Here is a 24,144-nt window from a genome sequence, read left to right on the forward strand (position 1 = left end):
AAAGGCTATATATCAAAACAAACACGCTGGAGGCCCAGCCGTAATACGCGAAACGGCGCATTCATGCGGGAGTTTAGGGCTCACACTCTAAATATTAAATGGTGTATGGTAACGTTGCAGCACTCACGAGTCATTTGCTGGACAAGCACTAGAAAAACGCAAGGTGAGGCTCGGCAGTCGGTCGCGGTCGCGCGCGCAGCTGCGGAGGAAGCGAAACGGAGACGGCGGCGGATGGGAGGCCTCTTGTTGTGAGCGGTCAGTGAAGAGCAATATTATCTCACGTTGGGGTTTTGCGAATGCGGGATTGAAGCTGTGGCAGCGGCACATGTTGTGTGTTGGCCGAGGGCAGACTGAACATAGCTTTGCAAAAATGCTTTATAAGCCGCAAATAATTAAGTCTTATTAACACGCGCATTTAACAGAAAGTCAAGAGGTACCGCTTCGTTCAAAAGTTTTGTTTTCTTGTCTAATGTCGCAATGTATGCTCTCGAGTAAGCATGTGCTTGTTTGGGATTTGATCTTAATTTTTGGATCGATAGAGCGACGGGCAGTAGCTCATTAATGAGCAGCACAACGCTAACCCTTCGTCCTTTCTTCGCGCACATGCGGAAGGAAACATTAGACATGAACCTTTTTATATGCGGGAGCGCTTGTTGCTCAACAAGCGGACTCTCATAACTTAAGAATAATATGCTTCATATTGTATACCTAGATATTTCAGCATGAACCCATCCATTTCGGCCTCCTCGACAATCTCTAAAGAAAGCTAAAAACAAGTTCGAGAATCACTAAGGTCGCATATTATAGTGAAGGCTTGGCAACGAAAAAAAGAATATGTGAATAAAATATTTTCGCAGAAGAAAATAATGCTCTCTGTGACCAATGTTCACGGCGTGCATCGAAAAATGCCCCGAATAGCAGACATCATAGTGATGGTCTCTCGTTGTGACGTCCGCGCCCAATGGTTGCCAGACGAGACAGTTGTTTTCGATATTGATAATAAAAAATCATTTTAAAATTATTTACTGCACTGAATGAGCTCAAAGTTCGAGGGTTTATAATTTAATATATGTGGAGCGAAATGCAATAATCAGGTTATGCTTAAATTCTAGCTCTCATGACCATTTTAATGCAGTGAATGCACATTCCATTCCCTCAAAGCCATCGAACATTTCTGGTTTTTCGGCTCCGAATTCCCTTGACCGGGAGATGAAAATTGATCCAAAGGCTTTTACAACCACATCTCTTCGTCTTGTATAGCTCACGGACATAAAATTCTAATTCAAACTCAAATCCATCAACTTTTTATTTGCAATGAGGGAATAGCCGCAAATATCTACCGGTGGCGGTATCTTGATACGGTGGCTACCCTTTAATGGACAGAACACTGGAATTTAAGTCTCAATTTTTTTTTTCGCCGCAGTGGAAAGATTGATGTCTAAAATGTTCGATTCCATAACGGTTTTGTTAGAAACGCTGTAGAAAATTTTTACCGGAAGTTTTTCGATCAATGCGTGCGCCCGTTTTTATGTAGTCCGATGCTTGAAACCATGACGACTGGTGGTCGACAAAAAAGACGTACCGAAAACAAATATAACTTTCACTCGCCAGACAGTAATCAGACATTTTTTGCGTAGAGTAACGTCCTTTCAGTTTCACACTCAATGCTGTTACGGAACAATAACGTACGCCCTCGTCGACGACAGCTTTAGTGGGCGCTGCAATTGCTTCATTCAAGAAATTGCAAACACTGTGGCGCCATCTAGTGGCAAAACCTGAAAGCATACCATCGCGGTGCGAAAGCAGGGGTGGTTTTTATTTAAGGAAGCACTGGAGAGAGCACGAAATATAATAAATTAGGGCAAGCACTCCTAGAAGAAAAGGGAACAATGTGCAGTTACGAAAATCAGCGATATTTTGTTGACATGTAGTGATGTGGAGGGCTACACTGAAAGTACTAGGGTTTCTCTGCTAGATAGCGCCTCGGTTGTTTTTATGCGATTTTCAATGGCAAATTAAAATTGTAAAGCCTCTTTTCTGTGATATTGTAGTGCTCGATCTGTAATATATGAGGCAAGATCTTTTCACCTCCACCATAATCTCATGACATATTTTGGTCAGTGTTCTGTCCCTTTAAAGGTGATGACAGAGGCTGCGCGTACAATTCAATTTTAAGCCATATACACTAAATATCAATTACAAGATGTTGTAAATACTTAAAATAACAGACATATTGAAGCAATATATATATATATATATATATATATATATATATATATATATATATATATATATATATTTATTTTTTATTTATTTATTGAGAGAGAACACGGCATAAACATTTACTAACAAAAGTAAATTAGATGTAGCAATCATAGAATAAAACCAGGCGATAGAACATGATCACATTGAAACAAAAAATACTCCGAAGGTATTTCTTTGGTACACTGGTGTTATGAATTTTCTGATATTCAAAATCATTTAACATTGATGGAAGCGGTTCTCTTTCCACTTTCACTCCAACCTCCCTCCCTTCCCTTACGGTACGGTTAAGGTGGCCACAAAGCAAGTGTGACAGATGCTGCGCCTTTCTCTTCCTGTGAGCCAATTATTATTATTATTATTATTATTATTATTATTATTATTATTATTATTATTATTAATATTATTATTATTATTGATAAAAGAGGTATGTGTTAACGACTGCGGAGCATACATATTACGGGGAATAGTAACGGGCCACTGCACTGACCTGACGGGTGTTGTGCTGAAAGTGCTGAAAAGGACTGCTGCAGCTGAGGCTCTAAGGGAGCACTTCAGGTGAGGCTCAAAGGAAGTATCTTTGCAAGACAAACAAAACCAGCTTTGCAGGCTGCGAGGTTCAAAACTGGGTTGGGGCCCGCTGCGGAGGAGGGATGCGTAGCGGGGTTTACGGAGCATTAGTTCCTTTAGTAGCATTACGATACGCATCAGCTAAACGATAATTATAAAATTGTCCATTCTAACTACAAAAAATTGTCATATAAATCTGCAAAAATATAGTCAAAAGGCACATTTGCATATATTGTCAACGCCCTTTTCTCCAAAATGCGTAACTTGTTGATATTCGTTTGGGTTGTTCTCCAACCCAACTGTCTGTAATTGGACATAATTAGATAATTTTAAATCAGCAGCTTTACTTGTTCCAGTACTGTAAATCTGTTGTTATTAGAAAGGCCAAATACCTTGCATATTTTTATATACTTCATGTGATCCATCTAACCTAAAACGACCTTTAGATGCTGTTAGAGGGTTTTTCAATTTCCTCTACATTTTTGCCAGGGGAAGTGTACTCAGAAGACGGCATGGTTAGTCATGCGGGGAAAAGAGAATTCTCAGATCCCAGTGTGAAACCGCAACGTAGAGACCGAGGAAGGGTATGGCATCATATTTGATCTTTCTAATTACGTGCTCACCATTGACTACCAATTTGTCTTGCCGAGAAAATTAAGGAGCTTGTGCGTTGCTTAAAGCAACACTATTACTTCAACCACCTTTCTCTCGTAGTGTGGCTTATAGCGCCCGTATGGCTCAAAACGCCCCTTGTTCCACTAGGGTGCCTTGATGCGCGCGCCCTCGAAGGAAAGAGGGGGGCGTGCGTATCAAGGCACGCTATGCTCCTATGCTCCACGGGATAGTGGCGCCATCTCTGTAGTCGACGCCGAAATATATTTTACCGTGCGTGGCATCCTTCCTCCATGGTACGTGGCCTCCACGACGGAGCACGGTGTTGCTCCGACTCACGCTTCGGCCTTCCGATTCGCACATAGAGGGCGTAATCGGAGAAAGCGATTAGGAGCTCCCCTCGCCACACCGCGGCGCGCGCAACCCATTGCTTCCTTTCCCTGATGCGGACGTGCGCAGATGACAAAAACAAGCTATCGTTGCTTGTGTTCGACTCGCACTAGAAAATTACCGCACAGCAGCGCAGGCGAAAGACAGAAAGTGGCTTGCTGGTACAATTAGGCGATTGATTTTCAAATTCTCAAACAAGGCTTACGACCGGGCTAAGGTAGGTCCTCATAAAAGTTTTCGTTTTGCAACACGGGTGGTCGTGCATGGTTTCAAAACACGAACTGTCTTACAGTTGAGCTAGCAGACCGGTTTATTTTCATTCTGCAGTTCTTGTACAAGTTATTTTATAACCTGAAAAAACCGTTAACACACAGAGAACGAGTTCTGTTAGTTTGTCTGTTTAGAAATGATGTAAACGTGATTTGTACTCGAATGCTTGTAATAAATGTTATCTTTCGCCGCTTGCAGATGCCACTCATTGCATTGTCCCAATCTAATGATGGGCAGGGCAGTGCTCTGCAGTCTGCAATTCATAAAGTTTTTTTTTTTTTTTTTTGCCGTTGCATTTGGATGAAATTGAAGCGAATTTAAGTACTTTTCTTGCTCGGCAAGAAAAAAGGAGGGCTTTGCACCGAAGCCAGATGAAGACACTTGAAGATGTAAAGGAATTTAAAGAAGAATCGGAGCCATCACCTTTGGCATCAGTGTTCCGCATTTCTGTCCAGTGGCTTGAAGGCGACCTTCTTTCTGTATATATATGCTGCCATGTCGGTTACAGTAGCGTCGACGTTGGATATAAGTGGCCTAATGAACCTGTCAACCGCCTGATAATTTTTATGCCCTTTCTAAGTTTAGTGTAGGATTTCGCGAGAATCGCTCTAACTTATGTCTTTTTTGTGGCTGTTGCGGCTACATGTAGCTTGGGTAATCCGCGAACACGTTCGGGACAGCACGCCGTTTCAGGCGCCGCATCTTTGTGGACCCCAATTCTAATGTGAGCCTAAAAGGTGAAGGCGTAAAACGACACAGCTAGCACACTTGTCATTCGGCACAAAATCTTTTTCTTGATATGGTCTTTAGCCATGCATGGCGACGATCATCATTTGAAGGAAATTCATGGAAACTTATTCCAAGTTTCGTTTTTAAATCGAAGCGGCAAAATAGCCCACAGCAACACATTTTGCCGTGTGAAGCGGATGAGACAGAACCAAAACAGATTTCGTCACACAGCAATTAATGTATTAGAGAAATCACATTAGCTATGCACTTGCACCACGTACAGTCATGAGCAATATGATCTAGAACAAAGTACGAGCATTCATTTATTGAATATTGTATAATTTTGTTTGACAAGAACAGATTTAGTTTTAAAGAGGTTTCATTTGGACGCATACTATCCGTAAGTCGCCATCATACTTCATAGAGAAATACCCAGAATGCCCGCAATTTTGTGCAAAAAGTTTGTTTTAGCTCATATTGCTCATGACTGTAATGACTGTACAACATAGCCAAACAGAGGCCAGGAAAGGGTTCTCGCTTCAGCCACAAAAGCAGAGGTCAGAACCTGTGACTCGCGTAGTGGCGTATACACAATGCACGAGCGCTTATAGAATATATGGCACGTTGTTTTTCCTTCCGCTTTGCACTTAGTATTCTTTATACTTAAAATCATCATAACACTAATTCTTTTACTTTAAATTTTATAATAACGAGCCCCTCATTTCCACTTCCATTGTCTGGTAAATATATATATATATATATATATATATATATATATATATATATATATACCACCACACCACCACAAACCAACTAACCATATATATATATATATATATATATATATATATATATATATATATATATATATATATATATATATATATATATATATATATATATATATATATATATATGGTTAGTTGGTTTGTGGTGTTTAACATCCCAAAGCGACTCAGGCTATGTGAGAGACGCCGTAGTGGAGGACTCACGGACATCGCACAGCACACGGACGCCACTTCGTTTCACCGCTAACGAAACGCAGCCGCCGAGGCCGAAATTCGATACCGCTTCCTCGGGCACAGTAGTCGATATATATATATATATATATATATATATATATATATATATATATATATATATATATATATATATATATATATATATATATATATTGTAATTATATGTTCGAGCTTCACTATAATGCCGCTGACTTTAAAATTCGGTCGAAAGGCACAAAACAGCGTACATAAGGTTTATCGTGTAGCGGGCCCACTTTAGTAACACACGAAAACGCGCGATAGCATCCACTCCGGACGAACTGTTGCGCGGTAAAATCCACGGTTGCCCCAGTCACCTTTTAAACGGTCAGAAAAGCTGCGTGCAAAAGCAATCCTACATCGGTAACAACGAACGTCAACTTTTTTTGTAGCTTGAGGAAGAAGGCGAAAAAAATTGACTGCGTTTTCACGATTATCCTACGTGAAAACGTGCCAACAAAGGAGGCGACGCGACAGAAAACGCAAGCGCGCAGTCGCTTGACGGGCCTAATGGGCCTGACGGGCCTGACCTACCGTCTTTGCCAAAAGTAATCAGGCTGCATGTTTTGCTCCTCACTCGCATTTTAAAGCTAATAAAGATTCCCAGATGGTCACAACTCATTAAAAACAAAGGCCAGGCACTGGCCTTTAGTTTTCATAAATTTAAAACTGCAGATGTAGTATGAATTTACTACCATACAGCCGAGAAGCAGACTCTGCAGCCTCGTTACAAAGACTGTACCTGAACTTTTTCCTACCGTGAGGAAGAAGACTAAAGAAATCGACTGCGTTTTCACGATTCTTCTGTGGTGAAAACGTGCCAACAGAGCAGGCTACTCGACAGATGGACGGACGGACGGACGGACGGACGGACGGACGGATGGATGGATGGACGGACGGACGGACGGACGGACGGACGGACGGACGGACGGATGGATGGATGGATGGATGGATGGAAGGACGGACGGGCGGACGGACGGACGGACGGACGGACGGACGGACGGACGGACGGACGGACGGACGGACGGATGGATGGATGGATGGATGGATGGATGGAAGGACGGACGGACGGACGGACGGACGGATAGATGGATGGACGGACGGACGGATAGATGGATGGAAGGATGGATGGATGGATGGATGGATAGATGGACGGATGGATGGATGGATGGAAGGACGGACGGACGGACGGAAGGATGGATGGATGGATGGATGGAAAGATGGATGGATGGACGGACGGACGGACGGATGGACGGACGGATGGATGGACGGACGGACGGACGGACGGACGGACGGATGGATGGATGGATGGATGGATGGATGGATGGATGGATGGATGGATGGATGGATGGATGGATGGATGGATGGATGGATGGATGGACGGATGGATGGACGGACGGACGAGTGGGTGGGTGGGTAAGTGAGTGAGTGAGTGAGTGAGTGAGTGAGTGAGTGAGTGAGTGAGTGAGTGAGTGAGTGAGTGAGTGAGTGAGGGAGTGGGTGGGTGGGCGGGTAGGTGGATGGATGGTTGGCTGAGCCACGCGACGGCTCTGCGCTCCTCCGTGCGCCTGTTCGAATATTCGATGTTGGCTTTTAGGGCTACAATGCCAGGTGGTTGCTTACCTTAAGAAATTAGTAAAAACTCAGTAAAAGCGCAACAATTTGACTTGAAATATTTTTCAACATGATCGGAATTAAGTCACGGATACTCGAGAACAACTTCTGAAAAGTTAACGAAGTCATAACGATGCTAAAAGAACAGTAATCTCCCTAGCACATGGCTTGCGCAGTCTGCAGAAGCAATGAAAAGTATAAGACGAGGCTTGTAATTTAAAAACTGCTCAATATAAGAGGCTAATATTTTGCTACAATATACAGAAAGGTTTTATAAAACTGGAATGAAAAAAATTGAGAACTTACATGGAGTATTTCTTGAAGAAAGAAGTACTTTACATGCGTGGTGTCACTAAACGCTGAGCCGGACAGTCATGGATGAATGACGAAATAAATTGGTTGGATGGATGGATGGATGGATGTATGGAATATAGGAGCGTGCACTTTTAAACGGGGTGATAGCAGTTACTATCATGCTCGTTTTAGCCCCTAATAGCGGCGCGGTGAGCGCCCTGTTTGAAACGGAATGGCAACTGTCGCCATCATGCCAGCTAAGCGATTTTTGCGCCATCACCGGGCTCGACAGTAACTGCTTTTTAAGCAGAACTGCGGCCTACTTCTCTAATTGGTGTCTATTCCAGTACCTTTCGTTTAGTAACAGTTTCCTAGATAGTAGGATTTGAACCATCCTTGAACGATGCGCTGCTACCGTTGCTCACCTGTGTAGGGCTCGCTGCCAGCAGCGAAGCGCATCATCGCACTGCAGGGACGCCTAGCTGTTTGTTTACAACTCCAACATATGTTCAAGTTTTATTTTGTGAATGTCGTGTTCTGCTACGAATACTTGCCTTAATTGTAGCATACCAACATGTTTTCATACAGTGATGCTCCGTCGAGCGGGATATTCCAACAAGTCTGAAATGAGGATTTGAAGCAAGGTTGTAAATTATTGTTTAAGCAACTCAGTACCACGACTTGCCACCTCCTTAAAAGCTAGTTGCATATAATGTTCACATTTTCTCTCCTAACGCCCAGTTGTATATGCACACCGTCAGTACGATTCTATCTGCTAGATTAGGCGTTTGCTGGCTCGCTTCATTAGGCGCTTGTTTCTTTCTAACACTTTAGTTTCTGGCGTATATTTTTATTGAAAAAAAAAAAATACGGTACTTCTTATGAGAGCCCGAAACTGTTTGAAAGAAGTCTCATGTGAGTTTATATGTAAGTTTCCTTTCTCCACGTACAGTATTTGTAAAAAAAAAAAAAATACCTTCCCCGCGCAGCGTCCGTAACTCTTTCACTGCAGAGACAGGCGTAGAATACACAGGCTTTGATACCGAATAAAGCTTAGCTGTAAAACAACGACTGCTTTTTGTTTAATTTCTGAACTCCGCAGTGTTTTAGTTATTTCTTCTTGCCGTGGAGCGCAACAATGTTTTGCACTGAACGACAACGGCATCGCGAAACTGGGCGGATGAAGAAAAGCCGAGAAAAGTTATACTTCCTTTTCTCGCATTTGTGAAAAAGAAAAAAAGAAACCAGATAATCTAAAATTATGCTACACATGCACTTGGGATGCCGTCGAATCAAATGTCATTCTACTGAGCTGAAATTCTTTTACTGGCTGCTACACAAAGCTCTTTTGTGTTCAGAAGAAATTCGGTGTGACAAGAGCACCGGACGCGATATTCGGAGGTCGTGTGTTCGGTTCCCACCATCGGCAGGTTGTTTTTTCTGCTACTTTGTGTTTAATTATCTTCCCCTAAACAAGATTACATTACTAATTTCTTTGATTATCCAAGTAAACATTATAAAAATAGGACATAAAGTAACATCCCCTACGCTTTCCTTGGCCTCGCCGACTGTTGGCTTCTTTCCTTCATGTATTATAACGACCACCCTCATTTCCCCTTAATTGATCTGCTTGTAGCTTACGGGGGTCTCGTTTCTGGCAGTCTTGAAGCCATAGGTAGCGTAAGAAGGTTCTAGCACAGCTTTCGCCCTCGCTCTTCATCACGTTCTACGTGACGCTGGCGGTAACGAAGGACGTTCTACGTCTACCGCTATGGTTGAGGGTGGCGCTGGTGAACACTCTCAAGGTTCGTATACAGACAACATAAATACCGAAGAAAGTAGCAGGGGGGACAGCGGCCGATGTAGCTCAGTTGGAAGAGCACCGGACGCAATATTCGGAGGTCGTGGGTTCGGTTCCCACTATCGGCACGTTGTTTTTTCTTCTACTTTGTGTTTAATTATATTTCCCCTAAACTGATTACATTACTAATTTGTGTGATTATCCAAGTAAAAATAAAAAAAGGGCATAAAACATAATCCCTAATGCCTTCCTTGGCCTCGCCGACTGTCGGCTTCTTTCCTTCATGTATTATAACGAGCACCCTCATTTCTCCTTAATTGATCTGCTTAAAGCCCCGCGAGGATATATTTCGCATTTCAAGGTCTTGTGAAATGCATGTGCAAGCCGGCCCATCTTCGTGCCGCGGGAAACTCTGGCTCTTTGATCAATTTTACTGCTGCAGGGATTTCAATATTTCCGTCTTGTTTAGCAAATAACTGGCGTACTCGATTGCCAAATGAGTGTTTTAAGAAAATCACAGAGCTTTTACCAGTATGGCATGTGCGCGATATTCCATCAGTGATTTATGCGCCGCGGTAGTTGCAGTCGTACTTTTGTTTATACACGCATTCGATGGTCTACTCGTTTGCAAAGCGTGCGACGTAAGTTACGCGAGCTCTGCTTATGTGGAATAGGTGTATGAAAGAAGTAGCGCCTCTAAGTTTAGCGGTTGGCATATTGCGTCGTAAATTCTCGCCTTGGCGTCGGCCGTGTACACCTTGAAACACATCTGGAGCGTCCAGGGCTTGCGTCTTGGACTGTATTGCGCAGCGTGTAACCCGACAAATCAGGCTGCCTGCAGAACGCATCCACTCGGGCAAGTCGGCGCCGCTGTTTCTGACGCCGTACCGTCCATCTTCCTTTGTTTGGGATGTTTTCAGTTGACCTAGTGAGTAGCAAATAGAGCGTCCATGTTTTTGCGCGAGTGGGTGCGATCACTGAACTCGAACAGCAGTGCGCAGTGCGTCTTCAACGAGAGCGGACGCTTGAGAAAAAAGGTGAAAAACTTGAGAAGAATGTGAGAAAATGAGAAAAAAATCAGAAAAACCCTCGGAAAATTCCCACCAGAAATAAAACTACAGGAATACAAAATTTACATCAGACCGATTTTGGAATGCTTAGCCACTGTATGGGACCCCTTCACAAAAACAAACAAAGTGAAACTAGAAAATGTTCAGCGCTAATTCGCGAGGTTTATCTACCATTGCTATAGTTGGCACATGTCCCCTATCTGTCCTTTGCAGGCTGCTAACTTAGGAACACAGGAATCACGCCGATACCGTGAAAGACTAAATTTTTGTTACTTACAGCACAATGACAAAACACGAATAGACAAATACCGATACATTCAACCAGCAAATGCGCGTACAATTCGATCATTCCATAGCGAAAATGTCAAGGATTTCACTTATAAATCCAATGTGTCAAGAACGTCTTTTTTGCCAGAACGACACGCAACTGAAATGCACTGGATGCCCAAAGTGTTGAATGCTCCACTCTTGATGCGTTTACAGACGCACTCCTGAGTAAACACTAAAGTTATTATAATCTACTTTGAACCTGTTTTTGTACCCCATATCCACCAGTTACACCCATGACACATCTCGTTTTTCTGTCCGGTCACAGTGAGCATTGTGAAAAGAATCATGCGATTTTTGTCTTTGTGATCATCTGTTATTTTGATGTGCACTTGCTTGCCATATATACACATTTTGTATTGTCATGACCACCCACTCCTGCCTAAGACCTTGCATAAGGTTGGCAATACTGGTAAAATAAATAAAATAACTAAAAATGTTCGAACATGTGCGATGGAGGAGTGAAACTGTAACCCAGTTAGTTTTTAAGGCGAAGGCCTTTATTGGTTCATGCTGTCGTCGACAAAATGTGTCCCACTTTTGCGGCGACTCTGATCGGCCGAGGCAGGATGACATCTTAGAGGCCTCAACCAATCATAGAGCACCACCACAGTATGCGCGAATGCCTGCCTTATATGGCCAATGTCAGTCTATGATCAATTATTAACTAATATATAAAGGTTTGAATATATAATGACCAATAAATAAGTAACTAATTAACAGAATAATTATTAATCAATTAGGTAATTACTAAATCACCTCCTGATAATTAAGCAATCAATCAATAAAAGTAAATGATGCCTAATAAATTATTTACTAATATTTAATTATATATTACTAATTAGTGCCAATTGGGCAGCAGTATGCGGCACTCAGGCTTCTGCCTTTCACTACTTGTTCACTACAGTGCCTCGCAATGTTTATTTTCAGCATAACCTTATTATTATTCATATTTTTAGTGCGACAACGAAGCAGGAAGCGTCGACACGATAGCTGTCATATGTGGGAACGTCCATGTGCCGAGCGACTTTTACTGCTCAATTTCCTAGCATTAATTTATATCACCAATGTTAAATCGTTTAGACGGAAGTATGTGCTGCGACGCTTCGTTTCCTATAACTTAAATGGCCTAGTTTATTTTTTAAGTGCATGTCGATGAAAGTGCACTAGCTATAATCGATATGGGTCACGTACGAATATTAACAGGCCGACGCTTATTGCTCATTAATTGCATCGCATTGCATCCGCGTCCTGCGGTAATCGCGTCTGTTTGAAGGCACTGTTGCTAAAACTGATACTCGGTGGCAAACGAATTCGCTAGAACCTGGAATTCTCTTAACCTAGGGTAGCAGGAATCGCCACGGGAGCAGTCACGAAAGGACCTAGACCATCATGGATTAGAATGTTAAAATATAGCCATCATTGCTTATGCATGATATATGACAGATCGTTTTAATTATTTCTAAGCTCCCCGTCGGCACTGGCGGACCGGCGACCGATGACGAACATGAAATTTGACGCCGTCGACCGATTGTCGGTCGCATCTAAATTGGTCACAGTATACATGTGGATAGAATACAGTGCCAGCTTACGTCAATTAAGATCTACTGTAAAAGATAACAGTGTCATCCCAAGCAACATCAATAGCTAGGTGGGATTAGAGCAAACACGACGTAAGGAAATCCCACCGCGGAACTACAATTAATGAGACAAAAGATTTCCGAAGCATTTAAGATTGCAAAGGTAACTTGCTAACATCGATTATAACAGCACAGTTACTGAATCCAAATAAGTAAATTGCAACCATATAAGCATGTGGTTGCAATAAGCATATTGCAACCACATGCTAATTTGCTTCCAATATTAACTAGTAGCCGGACTAGACCGGGCAATGTTGACTAAACTGTATATCTGACTTTGGCGGGACATGGTAACAGAGCTGACAGTATTGTCCAAGATATTCATATACTGGCCGACGTCAGTGGAGTGACGGCTGACGCAGTTCGATATAGCCATCCTTATGATCTGGCACTGGTGGGTCATTGTAACAGAGCTAACATTATTGTTCAACTATTGTCAAATACTGGTCAACATTAGTAGAGTGACAGCTAACACAGTCCATTATAGCCATTGTTATGAAGTCGCAACGCCAATACCGGCTGTATGGCGGATATCGTGGCCCATCAGAGCCATTCTCATTCAATTGCACAATCAATATTGGAAAACATCGGATGTGATGGTGGAATGTTGGTGTCGTTATAAGTAGGCATGACCAATATTGATCACCAATGAAACACTCTGGCCCAGTGTTGGCCACGGTGTAGCATGACAACCAATATCAGCGAGAGAACGGAACGATGAGCCTACGTGGGGCCGATCTTGGGCAGCTTCTTGCCAATACTGCCCCAGTCTCCAGCGCCGCTGATGATTCGAGCCACGTACAGAAACGGCTCGAGGCAGGTCTCCGCTGGGGGATGTGGCTTGTAGTGGAGCTCCGCCAGGAAAGATGCACCGATGCGGGATGCTTCCCTGGCCATGTTGTCGAAGTCCATGAACTGGCGGAGCCGAAGTTATGGCTGGTGCCCTGGATGGCACCGATGTATGGCATGAGCCACCTTCTCTGGTTCCGGAGCTCCATGATCTGCCCGCTCACCCAGCTCTTGAAACCTGCGCAAACACTCGAGCAAACCCTCGTTTTCGCCTTCCGTCCTGGCGCAAAGATCATTTTTTATGCGGATGACGTAGCCAGGCGGCAAAAACCTTTCTCGAAAACGCTCTATAAAATCCTTTTCTGCTGCGGATGGCCGCTGTGTACCGCTGTGGTTGCTGGGAACCTACTAAAGCTACAGGAAGCACAAGTGCCCAGAGCACTGTCTGAAACTGCCATTGCCATCGACCTCATGAAGCAAGTCGCGAACAGACTTTTTGTCGGCGTATCCTTCAAACCTTGACACGGACAAATTCAGCTGCAGCTGATTATCGCGACACACGCGAGTGGGCGCTAACGAAACTGGGTCGTTTTTCACCATTTCTCTGAAATCTGCCTTTGATTCAAGTAGCGGTGATGACAGGGGGCCAAGGATTCCACTATCGAACTCCGACAGTTTATTTTTCCTGTCTCCTAATTGCTCATGCGCAGAACCCAAATGAGTGGGAGGCCGCAAGGCACCTTTCGACTAGGCGCTTGCACCAGGTAAGTTGATATAATCCGTCGCAGCTACGCACGAAAGGGTGGACTGTTCTCACTGAAATTGCGACACTTGCGGGGCAGAGCAAAGCTCGAGCAAAAATGACATTGGGCGCCAGATGAAGGCCTCGTCTTTAAAAAGAGGTCCGCAAGTCATGGTCTGGCCCGACGAATGACAAATTCAGTCCCTTCTGAAAACAACACCGGTTCTTTTCCGGATAAACGCAAAATCATTCAATAAAAAGAAACAACTAACACAAAAACGCCACTGCACTGGAAACAAGCTGTCGACACGCACGACAACTACCAAGGATAAAACAGGACGAGAGTCAGGGTTTTACCCCGGCAAAACAAAACACACTGCGGCGCAAACAGAGCGAGTGATAGGGCCAACTCACTATCGGTGTCACAAGGAACATTGCTCCTCGCGTGGCACAACTAACGCAAATACGCCTAGGCCCTTTTTTTTTCCTGCTGGAACTGCTTCCGTTTTCGTCTCGCAGGTCTTCTTTCCGTCGTCCGTGCACATCGCGCTGGCCCGTGACGCTCGATGGCCGCCCCGCGCTGGCCTCCCGCCGGGCAAAAAGGCCTCGAGCCTTGCTTCGGACACGTTTATCTACCCTCGTCTTTTCGCCGCTAACATGCCGCCCCAACGACTGGCAGCTCGCTCATGCGCAGTCGCGCTGCCCGCGAAAACACCAGTAGAAATAGAAAAACTCGCGCGGTTTGAAACACTAAAAGGAGCTGCGGAGTCTCACAAAGTACAGAACCGTGGTAGAGACAGATTTTGGGAGACGTAGGCATGCAGAGGCACAGTGCATGTCTCTCTAAAAGCAGGAACAGGCCCAGCTTATACTTTGGAGAACCAGAAACAAGAATGCAGCCAAATTCCAGAATTGGTCTCACATAGGATTTGTACAGAAGTATAAGAGTGTCTCGGAGCATTCCAAATTTCCTTTTGCTTATCTGTATGAGTCTATCAAGTGCAAGCTCACCTTGCTGAACATTAATCTTGACTTGAGGCCTCCATTCCATACGAGCATCATACGCAATGCCTATATACCACAGATTTTACTTGAGGTATCATGTCCCGGTGGTAGAATAACGAAACATATCAGGAGGTTTTGGTTGTAAAAACTAGCACAATAATACATTTGCACACATTTTAAACCAACTTAATTTTGTAGACCTAAAATTCAAGTGCATTCAGGTAAGTCTGCAGTGAATGATAGAGGGCATGAATATCTTTTGCAGAGGCGAAGCATGCTATGTAATCTGCATAACGTATACAGTAACATCAGGATGACCCTGAATATGAGGTAAAGAAGCCATCAGTGCAAAAAATTTTCGTCCTTTCAAAAATAGAATGCTCAACGCTGTCGTGGGCATAGCCAATGTCGTGCGTCACTAAGGTTGATACCTCATCGTTATACATAGCGAGGGGAATTCTGTTTCTAAATCTAGATGAGCAGTCCACATTGAGCATCCGCGGCGGAGACCAATCTGGACAGAGCTCAAAGCACTGATCTCTGTAATATGCTTTGAGAGGCGGCAATGTACAATTCTTTGTATTAATTTTACCAGGTTTGATGCCAAAAAATATCGGCTGAATATTTTTAACATGAATCCTTTACCAGGGTCTAATATAACTTTCGCCACTTTCCAGTTGTGCAGCAGCCATAAAGTTTCTAATGGTTCACTGACATAATCTAGGAGATCCTGAGTGAACTCTTGTGCTAGACAATTAAACATACCAGCCACCACCCCGTCCCAACTCGGAGCCGATGATTGTATGGAAGAAACTACAGTTCAGAGTTTTGACCCTTGAACCTCAACATAATCGCAGTAGGTAATCGTAGCGTGCAAAGGACCTCTCAAGTGCTCCTGAAAACGTAATCCAAACCCTTGCGCAATGCGTTGCAGCTCATCATTTGCCTCGCGTGGAGACAACTGAGAAATTTGCAACTTCCTATTTTGTTCCTAAAACGTTACAAAGCCTTCCTGTGTTTTGTGTTTGAAAAATATGTATTTAAATTTTGATTATATTCGTCCTTTGCATGAGCTGTAGCTCTTTTAAATGACACCGTAAATAATTTGTAGTTTATCCAATTTACTGGGCTTTGATTATAAGAAATACTCCTCCATCTACTTTCCTGCGGCGGAAGGCTGTCTCACATGCGTCGTTGCAGACTATTTACTGCTTACAGCAGACCGTACACTGAACTAGGAATTCTCAGTAGCGTTCCCAAATGAAGAAAATACCTGTTGTGCTCCGTCGGTTCTACATGAACAAAGGCTAGATGGGAGAGAGGAAGGTAGCGTTGCTGCATAGGCGGCATTATTTACTAGTTTTCGGGCAAACCTTTTGTCTCAAATTGGGTTCTCAGTGATTGCGAAAGTTATTGGAAAGGGGTCACCGGATGTACCACAGTGTAATGCTGACCATTCCCCTCTACCTGTCCCTCCTGCTGCCAGCTATTAATCGATGACAGATCGGTAATTTTTGCGCATGAAGGAGAATTTCAGAAGCACGCAGCATTTGCCGACATTCCCGTCCATAACAGCTGTTTACATTAGTAAGAGAAGTTAACCCAAAACGTATAGCGCTAGTTGTAGTCTTCTGCAATGATTACCCTATTATAATTTGCAAGTAATCTGTCAAAACAGTCTTTACTACGTACAGCTACTCGACACAAGACTTCAGCGACTGTGACAGGGGCCCACCGTGGCAAAGCAATATCTACAACTAAGAGCTCGCTGTCACGATTCATTACATTTTCCCTTATTTTTTTCCCAGTGTAATAATTTTGAAGATATGAAAGTCAATAAGCCACCGCCCCAGCCATTCCTCAATCCGTGTGGAAAACACGAAACGTTTTGTGCAAGGAGGCCAAATCTTCCTTGCATTATTCTTCCTGTACATGCATTTGCAAGGGATTCTTGCAATTTTCCTTCACCCATGTGGCACACACCTACAAGTAGGCAATATGCTAGAGTTAAGTGAGGAGCGTGAGAAAGGAAAGGAAAATAATGGGAAGGCTGAGTCAGGAGTGAGGATAAGTATGAATGAATGAGAGGCAAATGAATGCAAAGTAAATAATTGTAAGTATCACATATTTGGTTATGAATAAGAAAACAAGGTCATTCCAAATTTGCGACATATTTTAATACAGTTAACGATATAGACAGCGTCCGAGAGATAAATCTCTTTTCCAGCATGCGTGCCGTATACTGGTAGAAAGAGAGAGAGAGAGTAGGACGTTTTATTTAATCCAGCGGATGAAGAAGCTCCGGCCCTCCGTCACTTGGTACGGGTAATGGTGATCCCCGCCTAAGATGCGGCCCGGCAGGTGTTGTTGGCCGGCGGTGCCCCAGGCTAGCTGGACGGAGGCTAGCTGGAGCCCAGGGTGCGAGCTCCGCAAAATGGTCTCCTAGAGTTACGGCATCAGATTTAGGCCCCTCTCGTGAGAAGAGGAGCAGTGCGAGATGGGCTCGAGGGTCCATCTCGAGTCGCAGTCTATGCGTCATTCTGATCTTTCTCGTAGAATTTTTCTGTAGACAGCGCTCGTTTCATCTACTTTCTGGTACTTGCCTCGTGGGCCGCGCCGAATTTCTTAGTGCTTACAAATCCAGTTGGTTGCCTTTATCTACATAGTTTTGCCCGCATAGAAAGAAAACAACTGTGAAAATAATTTTATTATTTTATTATTTAAAAACGTAACACAATTCACACGAAATAGAAAAATAGCCACTTCAAAGGCTGGGCACCCAAAGTCTAATAATATTAGACTGGTGTTCACAAATGCCCCTAGTGTGTCGTAAATAGCTCTGCACATACGAAGTGACATTGTGGCTCTGTTTTACGGTAGCAATGGGGACATGAGTGTCCACTTGAACGGACAGAAGCAACGAATATCAAATGGAACACTAAATCACAAGGCAAAGGTGAATGCGAAAGAATAATCTGGAAGTAGTAACAAGGAATAGTTTAGAACGAACTTTTTTCGAGTGACACACTCAGCAGTCTTTACTGAAACAAATTGCCCCAAGAAATGCCAATGGAGACCTAGCACACACAAAAAAATCGGGGCGTCGAGGTTCTAGACTGACAACAGGTCATGATACATGACTTACAACATTCTCCGCAATCTGAAAATACATTATTGCTCTAAACGTGAATTTAGACTACATGTGCGTAGACACTATTGTGATACATCTTAGGTGAAATACTATTGGCGCTCTGTTCGCTTTCTCAATGCTTTTCCTCTGTTTATGTACTTGTTGTCACCTGCTAGGTGTATTGACGATCCTATTCTTCAAGGTCGACCGAAACAAAATCTTATCTCACTCAAAATAGCCGTAAATCTTTTCGAAACGTCATGAAAGCTCTCGTGATAACTTTCTACTCTGGTATGAAAAAATTGTTGCAGATATATAGGAGTTTTAAAAGGTGTGTAGCAGACGACGCGTGCCCCTGGCGGTGAGTAGCACAAATAGGCAGTCTGCCGCATACCACGTTCAATCGGGCGCAAAAAGATGACTAGCAGACGGCGATTGCGCGCCGATCGCAGTCGGTGAGAGTAGGCGGCAAGTTAAAGAAGGGAAATTTGGCCTCTGCAGTTGTCGGGGTTTTGTCTGTTCGCACCAATACTGTGGGTGGTGTCTGTCTTGAGACTCCATCTTAGATTCTGTTCGGGCCAATACTAAGTACCCTAAGTCCGAGAACCATGCCGAGCTGCTCTGCAGCAGTTTGGGCCGATCACACGCGCCATACCCGGAGAAGCTTGCATCACTCTCAGAACAGCAAGCTATGAAAGCAGTGGGAGCTGACAACTAAACACGTTAAATAGGAGTCAACGAGGCACAGCGCACTTAATTCAAGTTAACTCACATCAAATGCGAGGATTTCATGCACGACTGAAAGCTGACCTCAAGTCTGCTGTTTGCACCGTTTATAAGGTTTTTGAAGGCTGACGCAGGGCAGCCCCGCTGTCCGTAGCTACAGTTCTTGAATTTCTGCCTGTATATATAGTACATTTCGATGAGCGAGTCTAGATGTGTAAGCATGGCCAATGCATAACAGGAAGAAAAATCTTGCACACCACTCTCCGACCACATTTGAATCGTCAAATCCATCACCTTTGCCAGCACTACTCTTGACCAATGGGACACTACAGGCACGAAACAGCGATGCCTAGGTGCTCCCGAAACGATTCCACGCGACATCAGTCCGATGCCTTAACTTCACGAAAAACTAATTTCATTCAAAGGTCACATTTCTTTGCACTGTGCAGCGAACCGACACGCAACCATATCATTGAAGCAAATCGACTTTGCAGTCCTTTCATCAAGACAGACAGCTCTTTTCGATTTGAATAATTCCATACAATAATCGGACGGGATCCTGCCGAGTGAATTCCGAATGCCGAGCCCGTTCATCACGGTTCGTCTCATCGCTTCCTGCGAATGCGTATCACGTTGCACGTTGCACACTGCGAAATGCAGCTCTGACGCTTTCCGAATTTCAGCAGCACAAAAAATGAACCCTTAAATTATTTCTCCACGCCGAATCCTCGACCGCTAAAGGCTGGGGAAAAATGAGTAAAGCATGCCCGGTTCTACGTCACATCCGGCGACTTGTAATGGCCACCCTTTTTCCGCTTTCAGTTTCAAAAACGGCTATTTCAGTATCCAAATCCTTACCAATTCATTTCAAAAGTCTCTCATATTTTGATTTTGGCACTCCCTCTGATGTACCCCAAGAAAATGGTCTTCTTTAGCCATTTAAATTTTCATTGCAGTTGGTCTTTCAGATTGACAAGAATTTCTTGCGGGTGAAGCGCGCCTTTGGTATCCAAGCGCGTCCGGTCTTATTAAAAGCTAGCCCGCCATGAAGTGCTGCAGTGCGCGTAGCAGTGTTTTCCCATGGTGAGGGGCCTGCCGACGTGGCCTCCGCCATTGGCGTTCCGTTTTCAGGAGCGTGTTCGACGAACTTGAAGTGCTTCGCGTGTTCTCGATGGGCGACAAATCCGAGCTATCAAACTTGAAGACATTTCCGACCAGGACGTGGTTAGCGGGTCGCAGCGAACTTGTCACTCTATGGAGCCATCTTAGCGCTGTTGGGCGACTCAAGGCCGGGCACAGGCGTAGTCCTAAAGCCTAGTGTCGCCATCACGATGCCAAGAGAACATCGGTGCTAAAAAAAGCCTACACATAGTCCCACGTAACTGCGATTGGCGACCACAGATAGCTCGCATAGTTTTAACTTCATGCAGATATTCGTAAATGTTTAAAGTGGTTCAGACGCTACTCCAAGCAAAAGTTCGCGCATCGATGCGCTGCATGTCTTCTCGCTCCGCGACCTCACAGCACCCTTTAGTGAGATTGAACGCTGCTGCGCCTAATATCGAGCCACAGCTCCGCTGACACGAGACACAATGCTGATTGTAGTATTTATTTTATTTATTTATTTGAAGTTGTCACTATGACGAACAGAGCCTTGAAATCATGGTGGTAAACTACCACCGTTTCAATGTTCATTAGTGAACTTGTAAATTGGTTTAGAAGAAATCAAAGGCCATAACTGTAGCATGACCACCTGAACTCTGCCCTAAAGGAAAGAAGGGGGATTAAAAGAATAAAGCTGCCCCAGTAGCGGTCTTTGGAAAACGGCGGCGGCTCACTAAATACAACGGCCGCTGCCCGAAAGAACTAGGAGTCAACCCTGTCCGGCTGCTGCATCCTCGGGTCCCAAAAGGCCCTAACGCTGCGCGCCCGGACTGCGGCAAACGCCAATAGAATGTCTGTGTAGCATCCCATTTAGTAACTGTAAAAGTGTGACCTTTCAGGTCACTAAAATACCTTTCTGTATATATAATATTAAATGTTTTCACCACCCCCATCCGCACAATCTGTATGGCTAACAAAATCTCATATTTGAGTTGGTACTGCCCTAATGATGGAATTTGCATGGACGCTTCCTAGATCTAACGTGGGCGTTGCTGATGTGATATAAGTGGAGGTTAAAGTCAGTGCATGTTCAAGATCCCCGGGTTGTCGAAATTACTCCGTATCCCTTTACTACGTCATCTCTTTCCGCTTTTTGACCCGTCTTCCCCTACAGCATGCTTACGGTGTTCACATAAAACGTACGACAAACTTGTGCCGAAAATTTGTTCCTCTAAATAGTTGCAAATCATACAATAATTTCTGATGCATATACGATGGCTAATTAGTAGTTGCTCAGCTTTGCTATGAGTTTGTATGCTTTGTTAAGAACAGAGAATTGGTTTAGTTTAAATTTTGCACCTAAAAAGACGCTAGTAAAGTTGAATTAATTGATGAAATAAGTATTTTACAGCAGCAGGTATTGCGTATATGTGAAAATTATCATGATGAGAAATATAAACTAAGAACTCACTCACTCTTTCTGAAATACGGTATACTGAAGACAGACAAAGTTTACTACTTTAAGCTGCTGCACTGGATACATAAGAATCGTTTACACAACACTCCTACAGACAGAGTAAGCTAGTACGCAATTAGGGATTCTAAAATAAAGATGCTGATAACTAGAACAAATTATGAGCGCCAAGCACTGTCCTTCAAGGTTAGAAAAATGCTCAATAGAAGAGATATCCCCATAAATTACTATCAACCCTTTTCTGCATTTAGGAAAGATTGTAAGAGATTTCTTTTGTGTAGCGATATTGCGTACACTGAGTAATATTACTCCGCCCGAGCATGCTTTTGATGATTGGTTGGTCAATGTTTCTTTGTTTGCTTACCAGTGAGTTATTGTACTTTAATTGTTTTTCCGGTGTAATCTGTAATTGATTGTGTATTTGTTTGCATTACCCATGGTTTCAAATGTAAGAAAAAAAACCTCACCTGTCTGATATAGGGCTCTGTACTGTGTATATTTGTTTTATTTTCATTATTGTTGTATGCTGTGATACTCACCGTAAAATTGTGCCCATTGAGTGTCTTCATTATATTCATATTGTAGCTACATATATTGCTTTTGCACACATTGCGCATAAATGTCAATATTGTTTTGTTTCCTTCCTTTTGTGTCCTGATCAATGCTACTGTTGTGTGGCAGCCAGCCGTAATATTGTATTTTCGATGCTTACTGATCATGTAGCAGGGAGCTGAGGCCACGTCAGGCGGCCGCGCCTTAGGCCTCAGCCTCCGTTTAGGCAAATGTCTAAGAAACAAAGAAAGAATCTTGAAGTTATTGTACGCAGCGAGATCGTCCGCAAGTGTTCCTCTGTCTTAGAACCGAACATGACTCACCAGGGGGCTTAAGTCGAATATAAGACGTTAAATTTTGTGTGCTGAATTTTCTTGTCTTGTTTTTATATGGTTTTCAAGTACACGTTCAACCTGTTCTAATTAAGTCTCGCAGGTATACGGGATGCCTAAATTTTAGTTTCACAAGGGCTATTATGCAGCGTCCTCTTAGGAAGTACAATTCTCTATTAATGTTAGCGCTGAGTGCTAGAGGTAACAGAAACTCAAAGATAATTACTTTCATTATTTTCACTAACTGCAACATTGTAAATGTCAGTGAATTGTTCCAACCTTTTCTTAGAAAAAGTAATGATAGAGGTTTTGATGACTATTTTTATCCGCTCCAATCTGCATGCATCTTTGGATTGATTAAAGCTGATATTGAAGCGAAAGCTTTAATACGCCAGGTTTTCAAGTCGTCAACATGAAAGCAAGTTTCACTTTGGAAAACTTTGAAGGTCAACAAAATTCCTAAACCTAAGAAAAATTGCTAAGGGAAGGGAGGAAGGGGAGAAGGATAGCGGAATGAGAGAAAGGTGGCCGCAGTGGAGGGCTTCAGAGTAATTTCAACGACCTGGGGATCTTTAATATTGTCACGTGCTTCGGGGAGTCAGGAAAGGAAGAAGAGGCTAGGGAGAAGAAGAAGAAACGGAAGACACAGTGGTGTGTGCTGGTGTTCCTTGCGTGACTCGCAGCGCTTTAGACTACCAATAAACACCCCCGTTATGTACTGAGTACGTAACAGGTGTGGGGCAGGTATCGGGGTAGATCAACACGGATCCCCGTTGTCTCCGACGAAGCCGCCGGCTCTCTGGTTTGTCACCTCTACCATCTGACATGGCTCAAGACGGCGACGCTGACCGAACACCTGCGCTGAGCAACTGGCAGCACTACCGCGAGCCGCGCACATTTGGTGGAAAATCGGACGAGGACGTCGACGAGTGGCTAACCAACTACGAGTGGGTGAGCCGGTACAATCGTTGGGACGCGACCGTGAAACTAGCGAACGTAGTGTTCTTCTTGGAAGGCACTGCCCTAGTTTGGTTTGATAATCATGAAGACTCGCTTACCAGCAGGGATTGTTTCACAGAAGAGATAAAGGACTGCTTTGGCAACGGATCCACGAAGAAGAAACGCGCAGAACAAAAGTTGATGCAGCGGGCCCAGGTTCCTGGTGAGACATGCACCTCATATATCGAGGATATTGTGAAATTGTGCAAGGTGGTAAACCCTCGGATGTCCGAGGAAGATAAAGTGGGGCACTTGCTTAAAGGTATCGCTGTAGATGTCTATAATTTTCTTATCAGCAAAGACAATTTGAACTCTACAGCTGACTTCATCAGGCACTGCCGCACTTTCGAAACCTTGAAGTTGCGCCGTATCACTCCTAAATTTGGGCGACTGGCTAACGTCACATCTGTTGTGAGCGTTGATGTCAGTGCTCCGGAGTCCATGGCTGATCTGATACGCCGGATTGTGCGGGAAGAATTGTTGCGTGACAAAGACTGTGCGTGCCGGGACGAACACCAGTATGATGGTTGCGCGCTGCAAGTAGAACCCGCGACCCCATCAACTTCTTGGACTCCGGCTTTAAATGCATCACGCTTTGGCGAGGGCAGACAGCATAACGATTTAAGCACTTCTCAGCCACAGATGGGCCGAAGAACCACCTACACACGCCAG

At 43.8% G+C, this 24,144-nt stretch overlaps 1 protein-coding gene and 1 non-coding gene across 2 annotated transcripts in view; both read left to right on the top strand.

Moving 5' to 3' along the window:
• The window catches only part of LOC146194485 (solute carrier family 22 member 7-like), a 177,507-nt gene that overhangs the window by 28,349 nt on the left and 125,014 nt on the right, over window positions 1-24,144 (top strand). The gene's annotated exons all lie outside the window — the stretch shown is intronic.
• TRNAL-CAA (transfer RNA leucine (anticodon CAA)) lies at window positions 9,638-9,710 on the top strand. Its single transcript has one exon. It is a non-coding gene; the product is annotated as a tRNA-Leu (tRNA).

This window comes from Amblyomma maculatum, chromosome 3 (assembly GCF_055883805.1).
Source record: "Amblyomma maculatum isolate TAMU_Amacu chromosome 3, ASM5588380v1, whole genome shotgun sequence".
In the NCBI taxonomy this organism is placed as follows: Eukaryota; Metazoa; Arthropoda; class Arachnida; order Ixodida; family Ixodidae; genus Amblyomma; species Amblyomma maculatum.